Below are 18326 nucleotides of genomic sequence, written 5' to 3' on the forward strand. Positions count from 1 at the left end.
TTCAGTCACGGCAGTAGAAGGCACTGCACGTTGTTTGGATCACACTTCTTCACATAGCTGCCAAATGCAACAACGGTATTGTTAAAAGTAGCTGCTTGTTTGGGGGCTGCGGCTAAGTAATTATTTGTTCGGCGGCGTGTGAATCAGGTGCAGCAATTAAGACAAGTCCCACGGCAACAAATTGGCAGAAAGCCAGAAACAAAAGCAAGAATTGCGGCACTTGCGGCTGCCCTTGTTGGAATTGAACCAACGAGAATTTCACCTCCGTAATCGCGGAGGGCGGCTTTGGTGGCCTTTGCAACATCCCCACACATCTCGCAGGATATCACAGGTCTGCACTGCTGTCAGCGGTCGTCTTGCACAACGAGTTTGCTGCGCTTGACGTGCCAGGAGTGACATCGCTTGTAATAATAATTAGCATGATGCGGCTTGTCTGTAAGATGGGTGCGTGACAAACAAGCGTTATCAAAGCCAGCGACGCATATTCCATTTAAAACGTGGCTTTCGTGGCTTGCAGAGAAGTAGTCGGAGATGATCTGCGAAAGCTTTTCTTGAGCACATACGGTAGTTTTCGCGAAATCACTTGTAGCACAGTATATTTGGCCTCGGGTGCAAGATCGGTGCGTGACAAACAAGCGTGATAATTGCCATAATTTCTCAAATGCGGGCGAAACTAAACACAAGCGACAACAATCACTGACGACGAAAGTAACTGTATAAACTTCTCGCTTTCAAGCGTGTTCTGCGCGGTACCTCAGTGGTAAAACGCTCGACAATTCCCGTATCGCCTGGAGCCTGAAGCGGCAGTGGTTCGAATCCTCGCAAAGCAATTCTTTTTTTTTTTTGCACTGAGTGTTTTATTATTTCTCCCCCCTTCTTTTACAACAGCAAGCGCTTGCCAACCCCTACATGATCCCAGAGTGGAAAAGTTCTCTCCCTCAAAAAACTACCATGAACTAATTAAACAAAGAAAGTCAACTTTTTTATTTCCATCAGCGCAAATTTCTCAGGGTAATTTCATGCGTATTTACTTTTGCATCTAAAAATCTCAAATTTGATGTTTAAACTTATTATATCTGTTAAAAACAGAACGATTATTATCAATATTAGAGTACAAACATGACTTTCGTTAAAAAGAGAGCTGTTATTACTGCAGTCTGGCAACTACCTCTCACTTTGTCTAGTTTGTTTGTATGTATGTGAGCTGCCTGGTGCTGGGGCTCGTTTTGTTCAGTTTTATAGTTAGATTTCTCTCGTTTATGTTAAGTCATCTTTATAGAATTTTCACAACGTTATGTCTGCTCTTCCGACACACGCGCGTGTTGGACACGCGGGGCCGGGTAGAACGCAGGTGTTACGATCATCGCCGTCTGCTTCACGCGTCAGTGATGGATAACGTTGCATCCGAACCAAGTGTGCTGTGCGCAAGCTGAAGACTGCAGTAAAGAAGGATTTTGCGTTGGAAAAGTCGTTTGTAGTACGGTAAGTACTACGCGTTTTTTGCAATGAGTACTTGTTTGGAAGTTATGTTTGTTATTTGTTGATCAGAGTTCACTAGACCCTGACCCGCCGCGGTGGCTCACTGGCTAAGGCGTTGCGCTGCTGAGCACGAGGTAGCGGGTTCGATTCTGGCCGCGGCAGCCGCTTTTCTGATGGAGGCGAAAAGCAAAAAACGCCCGTGTGTACGAGATTTCGGCGCACGTTAAAGATCCCCAGGTGGTCAAAATTAATCCGGAGCTCTCCACACGGCGCGCCTCATCGCCTGCGTTGCGTCGGCGCGTTAAACCCTACCATCACAGTTCACTAGACCCCCCACCTCATTTGCTCTGAAAGCTTAGGTGACCCTGCTGAGCCTGCTGGATTTACCGGTTCAGTTACCGCGACAGCCAGCATCAAATCATGCTGAAGCTCGACCGTAACTACGATAATGGCGCTGTAGTACAGGTCTACACTTTATTTGACATCACGCGATGCTTTTTAACACCGGGGCATGTGTGTGCAGCCTGTCTATCCAGGATTGACCGCGGCTGCGGATCGAAGTCTAAATTTAGCGTGGGCTGCGCAACGCCGTGGCCACTACACCCGGGTGGACAGCCACGTTAGATTAAAAAAGTAACTTGGACAGGAGGTGCCCCAGAAATATTTGCGTAAAAGCTACACTTGATTCCGTCGGAAGTAGCTTGCGGGGAGTGTGGGGTTTGTTTTTAGAGGCACCTGTATCGTTGTAAACTAGTGCAGAAAGTTAAGCGAGTTTGCAAGGTACCATTATCCGAAAACCGCGGACCACACAGAAACTAACAAGGAATACTGTAGGCGCTCACTCAACTCAATATTTATTGTTCATTATTAATCGAACTTAAGAAGACAAGGAATGCAATGGAGGAGCCTCTACCAGCACACCCTAGCCCCTAACGAAGGCTAGTGATACCGATGGATGGACTGCGTGTGTCAGGTGGGCTCGTGCACTATTGGGTGAATAAGGCCCACCTAGTCAAGGCTGTCAGCTATGAAGTGCTCAAATTTTGGCTGTGTAAAGAAAAAATAATACTATGCCCAAGCACTTCCTGCTGTGACACGCTGGCTTCACTCAACAGTGCACGAGTTCAGCGCAGCTGTTTCTCTCCAATTGCAGTGTGCGTGCTTCTTGGTGGGTCGTTCATAACGCGCTACCCAGCACGGACCCTCTAATGCGGCAGTGTGTGTAGCTGAAGCCAACGGTTTGACAGATATGTGAGCACGAAGGAACCGCTTATGTGTCAAGCAATCATCAAGTGCTGCATCGAAGTTGCTCACCACAGGATTTCGTGGAATGCAAAATTTTGTCAGCAGTTCCGCATATTCGAAAAGACACTTAACCCTTTCACTGCCATGGTTTTCTTATACCTGGTCAATGATGAGAAATTTTACAGTAATGCAGTATGATTCTTTGCAAAACGTGAACAATTTATTCAAGGTTGCGCTCAACTAGTTACCGAATAATTACCTGTTAATTAGGATGTCAAAATATTTGGAAAACTTTTTAGTGTAATGTTTGAAATAATGCACCACACTAAGCGGCAGCTGGCAGCTGACACACAGATAGCAAGGCTCCCTTTGGTGTTTTGGTCGTACCTGACTCGCCATGGCCAGTGCGGCCATGCCGCTGAGATAAGACAAAGTAATATCCGTGCTACACGAGCGTTTCGAAGGCCTTTGAGTCGAATGTCATTTGACTCAAATGACACCTTTGAGCTGCTACACAACGTTTTTCAGTCATTTGGTTAAAATGGCATTTGAGTCAAAGGAGCACAACTACATTTCAGAGTCTCAAAGGCCTTTGAAACACGAACGGTCGTACCCTCGGGCTCAGTTTCTGCAAGCCATAATAACAAAACCAATTATTTACGAGTAAAACTTGGTGTTTGAAGTGCAAGATCTTCACAATTTTTCACTTGTTTTCGTTCATTGTCACTCGCTCTACGATTACGAGGTAACTTAGTACTCTCAATACCAGAAGTGCGAAAAAAGACAAAAACTGGCTGCATTGTGCGTGCTTGTAGATTGCTATAAATTTAATCACGAGTAATTGCTTTTTTGCCCATTTTAACTCTAAAATTAAATTTTTGCCAACGAGACATGGCAACAGTGGCGACACCAAAACATGGCGGGCAAACGCGGAAACTTTCAACTGCCTTTGAGAATGGTCGTGTAGATTGACAGAACTCCTTCCAGTTCGAATGACATTTGAAATTTTGAAGGTCATTCGACTGAAATGTCTTTCAAAACGCTCGTGTAGTACAGGTATAACCCGGGTGAAGAAACATCCGATGCAGTTGTTGTCTGAACTTTACCTGACACGGTTTAAGCATTTCTGTGGCATATCAATGGATGGCACGGCACACCCACAATATTTTTTAAACGAGTTGTCTAGAAGTGGCAGGGAGTTAGGTAAAGAGGCAACGCAGGTACACGGGTGTACGTGTGTGTTTGCCCTAATTATCTTGGGAGTGGCAGTGAAAGGGTTAGTAGGGTGTCCGTTGCTAGTTATTGCCAGCGTGTGAATAGAGTTTTTCTATTACTTACCACTTGTGCTAGCTCAATCATTAGTATACAAAACCGCATCTTTTAGCTCAAGTTAAAAACACCTCATGGTATCAATAAATCCATAGCACACTGCAGTACATCTTACTGCCCATGTTTATAGCTTCTGTGCACTAGCCCCAAATTTGACTTCAAAACCACAGCACTTTGACTTGACTGCAGAATATTACGTCACATGAATGCTGAGAAGACTGTCATGCTGCATCGTCTGAGATGGCGCATGCCTTTTGTAAAGCTTATGCAGTGCATATTTGCGTACTTTCACATCTCCATGCCTGTCTTTTTCCTCGGTTTCAGTGATCACCCTGCGAAATAACCTCGACTGCTGCAATGTACCACATCAAAACACACCCTGTTGGGCTTGTAACCAGGTGCGTACAATTGAGGACCGTTGAATGCGTGTTAAAATGCATCAAAACAGATAACTGGGTGAGTTCGTTTAAATTCATGTTCACTGGCACAAAAAGACAGAGGTAAACACTAACAGGCCACCACTCACGACTGGGATTTACTTTAAAAAGAACAAACATATGTACACATTCTCGGCGCATGTCAGGGGCGGATCCAGGAGACTTTGGGGGGGGGGTAGGCACAACCAAATGCCGCGATTCGTTGTCACTTGCTCAGGAGGTGCTTGTTGATCAACATATTTCAGACAACCGTGTGACATGTTTAAAAAAGGTTCCCTCCTCGCTGCTGCACTCAACTATTTGAAGGGAAAAATTGTTTGTGGGGAGAAAGTGATTAGCATGGAGTGGTTGCATTAGTTGCAACAAATGAGGGGTGCTTTGCTCGCCGTGGATGGTAATGGTCCACACCGCGGCCTAAAAAATTACACGTGCCAAAAGATCACTTCCGAGGGGAGTGAAAGGTGGTGGGGTAGAGTAGCTAGTGGCTTTGGGGTGGGCGACTGCCCCTCCTCCCCGCCCTTGGATCTGCCACTGGCACATGTCACACATTGATGCTACGAATTGCACCACATATTCTTATCTAAATGCACTACTTCTTGCTGTGATAGTCTTACAGATGGCTGGATGATGCATTTGTCACCTCGTTTTCTGATTATGTGGCCTTCAAGTATTTCCTTGGCTCTTTGATCTCTATGTTTATGCAAGCAAGTGGTAGTGTCAAACTTTGCCGTGTATTTATAGTCATCGCAATGGGCGGCCAGGTGTGAAAGGCTGTCTTTGTTATTGATGGCACGCTCGTGTTCCTTTGGTATTACATTCACACATCTTCCCATTTGTCCTACATAGCTCACTCGACCAACAATACAATATCAAAAACCACCCTTGGCTGAGACTGATGGCGCGTTTGAGGGGTGATGGTTATCCAAAATGCGCACTCACACTAGCCTGCGAAAAAAATGGCCAGATAGGTGAAAGCAGGTGCATGAACATCCAGCTTGCATCGGGAAAAAGAAAAGAAATGGGAATACGTGTTGATTCCGAATGCGCACAAGCTTTCACACGAGCTGAAGAATGTCGCGTCAAGATATGGGTAAGGGTGGTATTTAAGGCACCAAAGAAGTTGAGAGGCATATTGCAGCCATCAAAAAGAAAGCTCAAACAATGGGCGCAACACGAAGCGAAGGCGGTGTCATAAAACCTCAGTCCCAGCATATTAGATAGGCCATGGGGTGGTTTATGATATTGGATTATCGGTTCAGTGAGCTATCTAAAACAAATGGGAAGATGCATCAATGTAAGACCAAAGGAATACGAACAGACTGTAGTGGCGTGCACCTCATTTTCTAGCAGCGCTACTTTCATCATCTGCATCATCCCACGATCATCATCAGCGGCGCTTTCCCGGGCTGCGTAGGCAGTCCTACGCGCCACAGAACACATCGAACGTCGACTGAGCAGCTGGGCGGCCCCATGTGCTGGCCGGGCCTACGCGACCTAAATAAATGTGGGAAGCCGCATCCACTTCACGCCTGCTTCCTACAAGACAATCACAAACAAAGGCAACGTCTTACAGTTGGCAAACTATTTTGATGAGTGTAAATGCACCGCAAAGTTTGGCGCTACCACTTGCTTGCAAACATAAAGATCAAAGAACCGGGGAAATACTCGAAATGCACAATCAGAAAACAAGGCAACAAATGCGCCGTCCATAGCACTCTCACAGCAAGACTTAATGTATTTAGGTGAGGACATGTGATGCAATTCATAGTATCAATGTGTGACATGCACCGAGACTGTGTATATATGTTTCTTCTTTTCTAAATAAATTGTAGTTATGAGTGGCACCCTGTTTATGCTGACCTCCGTCTTTTTTTCTGTGTCTTTTTGTGCTTAGTGAACATGGTTGTTTAAAAGGAGGGCTGCATTTTGTGAGGTCACGAATGCAGATTGGACGAGACTTCTTTAAGGACTCGTGGTGTTCCAACATTGGAGTGCTAATGGGATGCTTACTTCAAAAATGTCACTGTAGGTGTTAATGTACCACATGCAGCTGTATGCCATGTGCTCGTGGTGAGAAACCAGCTTCCTAACTTGCAATGACATGCACATTTAGTGAAAAATGTGAACAGACCTCTCACATAAATCATTTTCTATGTATATGTAGCCTCACTTGAATGAGAAGCCCTTTTCAAAATCACATACCTTCAGTGTGCTATACATCTCTCCACAAATATACAAGCTCTTGTTGCCTGCACTGCTGAACGGTGTATACACTGGACTTTTACCATGAAATGGCACTACCTGCATGGCGGCTCCAACGCCATGAGTGCGGTTGCACTCTGCCGCGCGGGCAGCACATTGCACAATGCGAAACGTGGTTTCTGGCGGGGTGTTGGCAAGAACGTTCGTTCGTGTGGACGGTGTTTTCTACATGATCCATGGGTTCACGAATTCTTTGTCGTAAGGAGTAGCCAGCATTGTTTTCGCTTAGAAATTTCGGACTGCACTGTTCACGCCTCCTACAACTGCAGATGCTAAGCAGGCCGCACCACAAAAACAAGCGTGCCATTTTTTTTCTTCCTGTTTTCTACCTGAATGTTAGGGCGGTGGTTGAGAACTGCGCAGCGAATGCAACCGTCAAATGGTTGGACAGACACAGCGGCGTGGATAGCGCACCTGTTTAGTGCTATCTCGGTATCATTGCCGTGTGCTGCTTTCCTTATTTCTTGCCTTGCTTCAAACCGTAGCTCGAGTAAGGAAAATTTCTCTGTCCATGGCTGCAACGATATTTTATGTGATGACGGCGTGTAAGATGAGCCACCCAGGCATACTGCACGCATATTGAATAGGGAAGATGGTGAGGTGCTGTGGCGACAGTGCTCTGGTGCGTCACACGCATGAACGTCCTCTCCTGAGCTCCCAATAAAGCTGGGCATTTTCATGCACAGGGTCTGGGTGTGCACAATTTCGAGGTAACCACGTGATAAAATTAGTTGCAGCAGTGACGACAGGTTTGATGAATGAATTTTAAGTGTTTTCTTTTCGGTGTAGATGAAGCGGAAGTTATAAGCTGAACAAGATCATGGGACATGCTTTGACTTCAAAAGCAGCACAGAGACAAGTAAAAAATAAAGAGCGCTCTAGTTTATCACTTCATACATCTTCGTCTCTGCGCTGTTTTTGAAGTATTCAAGCTGTGCACCCAGCGTCAAGCTGTAGTGTGTTACCTCTAAACACCCTTGGTCATTAGAAAAGAGGCAAATGCGACAAAAGGGTTAGATTGCCCACAATTACCTGAGAAGTGGCATTGCACGCATGTAGGCGCGTTCACCTCAAAACACTTGAAGTAGCCTATGTTAAGGCTGCGTGCCCATTCGGGTTCGTCTCACCCATGAAGTACACCAGCTACCTTAATTTATAAATATTTTAGCACTATGTAATCAAACATGTGACGAGGCGCGAGGTGAAAGCTTAGACGCCCTTCATCCTGGGGATCAGTTGAAATGAAACGGGTGGAACAGATTTGGGGCTGAATAACTTCTTTGAGAATTTGTCAAATTAAATCAGACCATCTTCAAGCACCCCCCTAGCATTAACTTCAAAACAGAAAAAAAAGAGAAAAGAAACGGCTTGTTTGTTGCAGCCATGGACAGAGAAATTTTCCTTACTCGAGCTACGGTTTGAAGCAAGGCAAGAAATAAGGAAAGCAGCACACTGTAATGATACCGAGATAGCACGAAACAGGTGCGCTATCCGCGCCGCTGTGTCTGTCCAACCATTTGACGGTTGCATTCGCTGCGCAAAGTTCTCAACCACCGCCCTAACATTCAGGTAGAAAACAGGAAGAAAAAAAATGGCACGCTTGTTTTTGTGGTGCGGCCTGCTTAGCATCTACAGTTGTAGGAGGCGTGAACAGTGCAGTCCGAAATTTCTAAGCGAAAACAATGCTGGCTACTCCTTACGACAAAGAATTCGTGAACCCACGGATCATGCAGAAAACACCGTCCACACGAACGAACGTTCTTGCCAACACCCCGCCAGAAACCACGTTTCGCATTGTGCAATGTGCTGCCCGCGCGGCAGAGTGCAACCACACTCATGGCGTTGGAGCCGCCATGCAGGTAGTGCCATTTCATGGTAAAAGCCCAGTGTATACACCGTTCAGCAGTGCAGGCAACAAGAGCTTGTATATTTGTGGAGAGATGTATAGCACACTGAAGGTATGCGATCTGGAAAAGGGCTTCTCATTCAAGTGAGGCTACATATACATAGAAAACGATTTATGTGAGAGGTCTGTTCACATTTTTCACTAAATGTGCATGTCATTGTAAGTGAGGAAGCTGGTTTCTCATGGCGAGCACATGGCATATAGCTGTATGTGGTACATTAACACTTGTTGTGAAGTAAGCAGCTAATTAGCTCTCATTTAAGCATAGCATTCATTTATCTTTTAAACGAAGAATTATGCCTGTGATATGCTTCAAACTCTATGCAGCTGATGTGCTGCATTTTGCCTCTTCTGTGGCGTTGGAATCATGGACCGGCGGTCTTTTTTTTCCACCTGCTGGTGCATCAGGAGTGCTTGTAAAAGTTTTTCTAGGTAAGTAAGCCTTCCCACTCAATCGGAATTTTGAAATAACTTTTTCGGTCAGATTGGAGAAAAAGCTAGATGGCGACGGTCTTTGGAATGTGTGTTGGGTCATGGCCAGAATTGCCACTCTGACCATCAATGTGCTGAAGTGTTGTCAAAGGGAAGACAGTTTCGCCATCGGGGATGAGCTCTCAGTCTTGCTGCGACACTTCTAAGAGTTTGTTGAACACGGCCCCGGTGTACTTTGTTGGCGATGCCCTAGTGGATAGGGTCATTGGCCAACATTGAGAGCAGGATGTTTTGTGTCCTCTTTGGTGGCCGTCAGAAGTTCTGCAGCTGGAGCACCCCTCTTTACTCTGGAAAAACAAATCTTCATGTGCACCACACATTAAAATTGGTCTTATCAATGTAGTTGCACTACATTGCCCTCATTCAACAGTGATCTTGCTTACTCATGGCACAACAATGCGATCCTAGTTCGCTTGTTCCAAAGGGGCTGGGGAAAGTGCTCCAACTAGCTCATTATTCCGGTAGCAAGGATAATTTAAGCAGTTTGTCTCAACTCGTCTCGGCGTGGCCAACTTCAGCGAATAGCTGTGGCAGCCTAGCAAGTTCTCACTGCTAGAGGAACTAATTTCAAGGCATGGCATGGCTTTGCTGAGACCAGATTGAATCTGAGAAAGAGTGAAAGATGGGTGATTGTCAACAATTTCAGTCACCGCTTGCACGACAGTCTCGTGGAAAGTTTAACCACCACGCGTTTTGTCAGTTTTGTGGCCTGTTGCTGCAATAAATAGCCATTTTGATGTTAATGCTACGCACATCGCTGAGATGTTTTAAGTCGCCATCGCACCAATATACCTCAACGATTCGGGCTGGATTGACATTTGAAATGGAATTGTGCTTCTTCTCTTCACCAGGAGCTTTCTTGGTGTTCCATGAAAACATGGCATTTTTTATCCATTCTGTGGAAAATATCTTATGTGTAGAGCTTAGCAGACAGTCACTACCCGCGAAGACCAGGAGAGCGTCTGTCAGTGTCTCTCATCTAAATCGCCTGCTAACATAACAATACACAGGGAAGTTCGTTTGGTAAAACACAATTCTTAAATGCCTTTGATATTGAATTTTGAATCAATGTTTTTTCACAGTGTTGGTCAAGAAAAACTGTCGGAACGTCAAGGCAAAGCTCCTTGAGTAGGAAGAATCGCTGCAGAATAAGGGCACGATGGTGTCTGCAGCGATTCTTCCTACTCAAGGTGCTTTGCCTTGAAGTTCAGGCTTTTTTCTCACCCACTATTACAAAACAACAGCTAACACTGGGAAAAAATATTGATTCAGAACTCAATAACTAAGGCATTTAAGAATTGTGTTTTACCAAAGGAAATTCTCTGTGTAATGTTACGCGAGCAGATGATTTAGATGGCAGGCACTGACTGAAAGCTCTTCTGGTTGTCGCATGTTAGTGAATGTCTGTAATCTCTACGGATAAGATATTTTATGGAGAATGGATTAAAAAAATGTTTTCGTGGGACACTGAAAAAGCTCCTGGTGGAGAGAAGTACAACTCCGTTTCAAATTTCGACCCAGCCCGAATCCTTCACGTGTATTGGCGCGGTGGCGGCTTGAAGCTTCTCCCCGAGATGCTTGGCATAAATGTCAACACGGCTACATTTCTTGCAGCAACGAACCGCAGCACCGCCAAAAAGCATTGTTGTTGAACAGATTTTTGATGAGGCTGTCACGCAAGTGCTGACTGAAATTGTTGACAACCACCCATATTTCATGCTTTCTCGGATGCGGTCTGCTCTCAACAAAGCCACGCCAGGCCTTGAGATTAGTTCCTCCTGCATTCACCACTGGTTTGACAGCCATGGCAGTTCGCTGAAGTTTGTCACAGTGAAGCGCCGCGAGTATGCAGAATCGTTGCTGAAGGTGGGCATGATGGTTTAATGCGACTAGAGTAATGAGACCAATAGTAATGTGTGGTGCATATTAAGTTTTGTTTTGCCCGAGCAAAGAGGGGTGCTCCAGCTGTAAAACTTGTGACGGACACCGAAGAGGAAACGAACATCCTGCTCTTAATATTGGCCAGCAGCGTCATTCACTGGAGTATCGCCAACAAGGCACACTGGGCCATCTTTGATCAATTTCTTGAAGAATCATTGCAGCGAGCCCGAGAACATGACCCCAATGGCCAAGCCGTCTTCACCTTTGACAATGCTCCAGCTTATTGACGGGCTGAAGTGGTGACTTTCGCCATGACCCAAGACAGAATTCAAAGACTGCCGCTGTATAGCCTTTTCTTCCACCCGACCAAAGTTTTTTCAAAATTAAAATTGAATGTGAAGGCTTACCTAGATGAACTTTGACATGCACTCCTAAATGCTCCAGCAGGTGGGAGAAAATGCCGGTCCATTCTTGTGAATGCCACGGAAGGGGCAAAATGCAGCACATCAGCCACATTGAGTGTGCTGCGTATGGCAGGCATGATTTTTCGGTTGCTTGAGCTGCATTGAACATGTAGAATATGCAAGCACCTTCACTGTGTCACCTAAAATAACACTGGTTGCAGTCATGAAATGGCACAGGATTGTTTGCTTATTCCTTGTTTGCCTAAATTAGGCTTGTTCAACGCAACATTTAAAAATCCTGCTGTAATTTTGAACTCCCAGTTAGTGAGAAATTTCACCTAAGCAAGTCACAGTCATGAACACGTGATTCTACAAGACAATTATGAGTTGGTAAACCAAACTTTTTTTTTAAATTTCGTCTTTGGACTGCTATCTGTGCTGTAGCAGGTGCTTTCTTTAGTAATATAAATGTTAAATTGTACTTAACGGCCATAGGGTGTCATTCAAAGAGCTAAATATAATGGCAATATGTGAGTGTGGTGGATGCATCTATCTCGTAGCTGCAGTGAAACACTTTATACTTGGGTACAAGCTAAGAACAGTGATAGCTCATGTGGTGTATCACTCAGCCGAAGCGGCAGATCCAGATGTCCACCTGCGCGCTTGAAAGGCAATTGGCTCATGCACGCACCGTCTGCTTTGGCTGGGTGAGCTCCTGCGGCCCATTTCATGGCGATGAGCTCGTGCTAGCACAGTTTCGAGTTGGGTGAGAGCTTGCTAATACAGAATGTTGGCTGATGGGCATCACAGGATGGTTGGTCAAGCGACATCATTGGCCAACAAACATGTTGGCAAACAAACAATGGACACATTGGCCAAAGGACATCATTGGAAATCATTGGCCAATCAGTGGACATCAGGGTTAATGGGCCTTGCCATTTTTTTAGGTCTTCAGCTGCATGCAATGCTGAACAAATACCCTTGCAACATTCCATGTTAACAGTGAACTAGGGCACACAGCTTTCCATAATTGCATGCTTTGCACACCAGTTTCAGACATTGCTCCATTTTTCTAAAACATTTTTTGTGGTGCTACCTACAGGCATAAATAGCAAGTAACCACTTGCATTTTTTTACCTGCAGTATTTCTGGAAAGCTATTTTTGCCTTGTTTTGTTTTTCTTTTTAGGTGCCAATGGGAACTTGAGGACAAAGGAAGACAAGGGACGTGCCTGGAGCAAGGTACATCGCAAACAGCAACAGCTCTACGCGGTTTATGGGCTCCTGTTTTGGGATCTTGCATAGTGAAGGCAGCCTTCAAGCAAGGGATCTTCGAATACGTCTGCTGCGTTGCATAATAAAAATGAAGCCTGTGTGTATGGATAATACAGTTCCATGTCAACGCGCGAGAGTTGGCAACATAGAGATGTCCCCTGTAAAGAAATGAAGAGGCAATAAAAGGGAATGTAAATTTCTGAAATATCCTGGTGTAGCTAATCCAGCGCCAGCGCGCTCGAATTTCAGCGCCAGCGCGCTCGATTTTCGGCGCCAGCGCGCGCGATTTTCAGCGCCAGCACAAGCGTTTTCGAGCGGCCAGCGCACGCGCTTTCGAGCGGCCAGCGCCGCTGGAAAACGCGCGCGCTGGTCCGGAAATCAGGCGCGCGCTGAACGCTGCCCGCCAGCGCGCTGGCTTTTCGGATAGGGAAGAAGCAAGATTTCGCCCCCCATGCTCATCGGCACCTATAAAAGCTTGGACGACACGACTGGCCGGACATTTCTGGCAGCAGCGGTGGCAAGCGAGCACGTCGTCTGAGCCGCTCCCGTGATTTTTGCAGTTGCTGCCATCGACGCCTTTGCAGTTCTCCTGGATTCAAGGCGACCGGCCACATCTGCCCGCTCCACTCGACGAACAAGCGTAAGTCTTCAACGGCTGTGGCTGACGTAACTCCAAGAAGCAAGATTACGCCCCCCATGCGCATCGGCACCTACAAAAGCTTGGACGACACGACTGGCCGGATATTTCTGGCAGCAGCGGTGGCAAGCGAGCACGTCGTCTAAGCCGCTCCCGTGATTTTTGCCGTTGCTGCCATTGACGCCTGCACAGTTTTCTGGATTCAAGGTGACCGGCCACATCTGGCCGCTCCACTCGACGAACAAGCGTCACTCTTCAACGACTGTGGCTGACGTCACTCCAAGAAGCAAGATTACGCCCCCCATGCGCATCGGCACCTATAAAAGCTTGAACGACACGACTGGCCTGACATTTCTGGCAGCAGCGGTGGCAAGCGAGCACGTCGTCTAAGCCGCTACCGTGATTTTTGCAGGTTTGTTTTATGTTTGGAACTGTTATTCTATGCTTGATGTAGATTTGCCACTGTTGCTGCCACGTTGCTTTGCTGTACAGTGCTATGGCTGATAACAGATTGTGTTGCTTGTGGTGCAGCGAGGAGGTAGAAGGTTGTGAACCGAACATGATATTGCCGCGAACCATGCATTGGGTTTGTTTATTTGTGTTTTGCTTTTACCGCCCGGCTGCGCCGGTCTGTGTTATCTCCGTGCCAAGGGAAGCACGTGTTCCATTCTTTCTTTCTGTGCCTCGTGTGTTATCTGTTCGGATAGGGAGAGGATTCCGATCTAACGTGAACATCCCGGAATAATCTTCTTGCATCTACAATGTTCTCGATGCGAATTGACGGTTCCAGAACCACGCGCGCCGAAAGATAAAAAGCCTGCAGAGCAGACGCCGGGGCATTCGATTCTGCGACGCTCGCTGACGCAAGTCAATTTGTTGACCGCTGCTTCGCCGCCTGTGTATTCTTTTGAGTTGTTAGGGGAGCACAAGTTCGCTCCAATAAACTTGTTTCTCCTGCAAGACAACTGCGTCGTCCTTGGCTACGTGACATCTGGTGGAGGTGCTGGGTACGCACCCTTCATGCCCACTACAACCTCGGGAAGCCGCCAAGCCAGTCCAACAAGAGCCAGCCTCCGCGTGCAAGATTTACCACCCGAGTTCGGTTTGATGCCAGAAGGGCCCAAGAGAAGGAACGCTGCAACCAACACCATGGTACAAGAAACAACGTCGCCAATCATGCTCTAGCAGCCCCGGGAACGGCCATCGTTCCGGGGAGCCCCCGCTGAAGACCCAGAGGAATGGTTGGAGAAGCTGGAGCGCGTGCGGATCTTCAACAGGTGGGACGATGAAGAAACCTTCCGGCATGTTTTGTTTTACTTGGAGGATGCAGCTCGAACTTGGTTTGAAAACCACGAGAGCGCCTTGACCGACTGGACGCAATTCAAAAGCGAGTTCCTTAAGACCTTCACGACTTTGGTGAGAAAAGAACGAGCTGCGATTTTACTGGAAACTCGAACGCAGCACCCGAACGAAGGAGTCGTAATCTTCGTCGAGGAAATGAAGCGACTTTTCCGCCGTGCGGACCCAGGAATGACGGAGGAAAAGAAACAACGGTTTTGGATGCGAGGTGTGAAGCAAGAGCTCTTCGCGTACCTTGTTCGCAACCCCCCCAAGACCGTGTCCGAATTCGCGTCTGAGGCCGCCGCGATGGAGAAGACGCTCCAAATTTGAACGAGGCAGTACGACCGCCCAATCAATGCGCTGGTTTCGGAGACGATTGGTGCCAGCGCTAATAACTCCGACTCACTACGCGACACTATCCGCGCAGTGGTAAGGGAGGAGCTGCGGAAACTTTTCCCGATGGCGACACCACAACCTCAAGTCACTTCACTGACCGACGTGATCCGGGAAGAAGTACAGCAGGTTTTGGGATCCTCTGTGCCGTCCGAAGCACCCCGCGAGCCCGAGGCTATGACCTACTCTGCGGCTGTTCGTCGACACCGCCCTGCTCCAACACGCCGTCAAGAGGCCCCGCCGTACCGCCGCCCACTGTCACCCGCCCGACCCCGGTAGCCCGAAACCAGACGCTGAGGAAGACGGACGTATGGCGAACTCCCGATAATCGTCCTCTGTGCTACCACTGCGGAGAGGCCGACCACATCTACCGTCGCTGCCCATAGAAGAGACTCGGACTGCGTGGTTTCTCCGTCGACGCACCTCGCCCTCTGCCTGGCCAACGACGACGTGAGATCGACGAGTATCTATCTGAAACCAGCCGTGGCCCATCCCGTTTCAACCGCTCGCCATCGCCCTACCCGTACCAATCGCCGAACCGCCGTAGCAGTGCTGACTTCGCCCGTGGAAGGTCCCCCATCCCACGCGGGGGAAACTAAAAGCAGCAACTTCTGGAGGTAAAGTTGCACGATCGCGGAAAAATGAAAACCCTCCAACGACGCAACGACTCGCGGAAGACACTAACTCACAACATGCCCTCATCCCGACGACCCGACCCAGACCTGACGTGACTCCCGTACACGACGACAGCTATACGCCGCGACGCGTACCCGACCGGACCGAGACGTCCGCTGAGAAGACGATGACAACGACGACGCGCAGTGCCCGACCGTCAACACGCACAAGCCGAGATGCGACGCCCCGACGCACCCGGAACTCGAGGAAGGCGGCATCCGACGTCAAGGTGTCCATCGACCGCTTTGATGTAGTCGCCCTCGTAGACACGGGAGCCGACTACTCCGTAATGAGCGGACCATTTGCGTCTAAGCTGAAGAAGGTTATGACCAGATGGGGCGGTCCGCACATACGCACAGCAGGAGGCCACCTCGTGACGCCAAGTGGAACGTGCACATCGCGCGTCACCATAGACGGCACGAGGTACCCTGCGGTGTTCGTCGTTTTGCCCAACTGCTCCCGCGACGTAATTCTCGGAATGGACTTTTTGACGGACAACGGCGCAATAATCGATCTGCAGACGAAGTCGATAACTTTTTCCTCCGACCGCTCCATGACGCCGGAATCGAACCCCGAACACCATGCAGCTGTAAGGATCGCCGATGATCACGTCACCCTGCCACCCCGCGCAAGCTTGATGATCACCGTCTACTGTGAAGGTGCTGCTCCCGACATCGACGCTATCGTGGAGAGTGACCAAAGGTTGCTTCTTGACCGCGGTGTGTCTGTCGCAAGAGGCATTGCGCGGTTTAAGCAGCGCAAATCCCACGTTTTGGTCACCAATTTCACCGAGGAGTACCAGCATTTAAACAAGGGCGCTGCAATTTCGTTCGTCGAAGAAACGCAACAAGCAAGTGACGTGATAGCAGTCGCCGACTTTGAACACGCACCCGACGATACCTTCAAGCTACCGCACCCCTTCGACGTGAATCCGGCGCTACCGCAAAAAGAAAGGAACAAGTTATTGGCTTTGCTGCGTCGCTACAGCGAGTGTTTTTCGTCGAACTCGATGTTACGTCAAACACCTCTGGCGAAGCACCGGATAATAACCGAGGATGGAGCCCGACCTACCCGACAGTCACCGTACCGCGTCTCTTCCCACGAGCGCGAAGCCATCCGGACTCAAGTCGACGACGTGCTCAACGACGACATTATACAGCCATCGAAAAGTCCGTGGGCTGCGCCGGTCGTACTCGTGAAGAAAAAAGACGGCACACTGAGGTTCTGCGTTGACTACCGGCGATTGAAGAAGATCACCAAAAAGGACGTGTACCCCCCGCCACGAATCGACGACGCCCTCGACCACCTCTGCCATACGAGGTACTTCTCATCGATGGACCTGAAGACCGGCTACTGGCAAATTGAAGTGGAAGAGAGAGATCGAGAGAAGACTGCATTCATAACCCCGGACGGCCTATACGAGTTCAAGGTAATGCCGTTTGGGCTATCCACGGCACCAGCAACGTTCCAAAGAGTCATGGACACTGTGCTAGCTGGCCTTAAGTGGCACACCTGCCTCGTATACCTCGACGACGTTGTGGTATTCTCCCGGACTTTCGACGAACACCTCGCAAGGTTGCAGTCTGTACTCGAGGCCATCCGTACGTCGGGGTTAACGCTGAAGCCTGAAAAGTGCCGCTTCGCGTATGAGGAACTGAAGTTTTTGGGCCATGTCGTCAACGCCGCGGGAGTCCTGCCTGACCCGGCGAAAACTTCAGCCATAGCGAACTCCCAAGGCCGAAAGATAAGAAGGGCGTGCGCAGATTTTAAGTCCGAAGCACTTCTTAGTCGGACCTACTCCTTCCACCGCCGTCCGTCGCCCGCAGGTGTTATCGCGCCCTCCTCTCCTTAGCAACGGTGCGGTAGCGGAGGGAAGGCGTCCATAGCAACGGCGCAGTGACGTCACTACACCATGTGATGGCGCGCGCTCTCGCCGTGACGTCACGCGCTCGCGCCTCCCTCCCCTTCCGCGCGCCGTGACGTCCCGCGCTCGCGCCTCCTCTCCCCTCGCTCGGCTGCCGCTGCCCCGTTGCGCGCGTTCGCTGCCCTCTCCCCTTCGCTCGTCGCGCTCGCCCGCGCCTCCTCTCTCTCAGCCACGTGGCTCGGCGCGGCACACTCCCCTATATATGCAGCAATAACCGGCCAGACCTCCGTGGGTCGGCGCTAGCGTGCTCTCTCGCTACAGTCTCCTCGCTCGGCTCGGCTCTGCAGTTAGTAGCGCGCGAATCTTCGTCGAGAGCGGTCGTCTAGTTCTGCAGTCTCGATGGCTGCCGATCCCGAAATGAAGGCTCGCGATGCCGAACGCAAGCAGGCGAAGCGAGCTGCGGCGTGCAAAATGCCACCAAACTTCAACAAACTCCCCCTCATAGCATCACCCCGTGCTTCGCACTTCCTCATACTCCCCTTCGGGGAAATGCGGGGGAATTTTTTTGGACTGTGCGCATACTACCGGCGCTTCGTCGCAAACTTCGCACGCATTGCAGTGCCGCTCACGCGCTTGACGATAGATAGCACCGCTTTCAGCTGGGAAGACGACCAAGAAAAGTCATTCTGCGAGCTGCAAAAACACCT

The 18326-nt window shown here is 48.8% G+C and overlaps 1 long non-coding RNA gene across 1 annotated transcript; it reads left to right on the forward strand.

Moving 5' to 3' along the window:
* The first annotated feature begins 1164 nt into the window (after positions 1-1164).
* On the forward strand, positions 1165-12914 carry LOC144160893 (uncharacterized). The gene is made up of 3 exons (XR_013320427.1): positions 1165-1482; positions 4378-4451; positions 12624-12914. It is a non-coding gene; the product is annotated as an uncharacterized LOC144160893 (long non-coding RNA).
* Positions 12915-18326: the final 5412 nt, after the last annotated feature.

The sequence above is a fragment of the Haemaphysalis longicornis genome, unplaced genomic scaffold (assembly GCF_048455015.1).
Source record: "Haemaphysalis longicornis isolate Haplotype H1 unplaced genomic scaffold, Haemaphysalis longicornis Haplotype H1 scaffold_11, whole genome shotgun sequence".
Lineage (NCBI taxonomy): Eukaryota > Metazoa > Arthropoda > Arachnida > Ixodida > Ixodidae > Haemaphysalis > Haemaphysalis longicornis.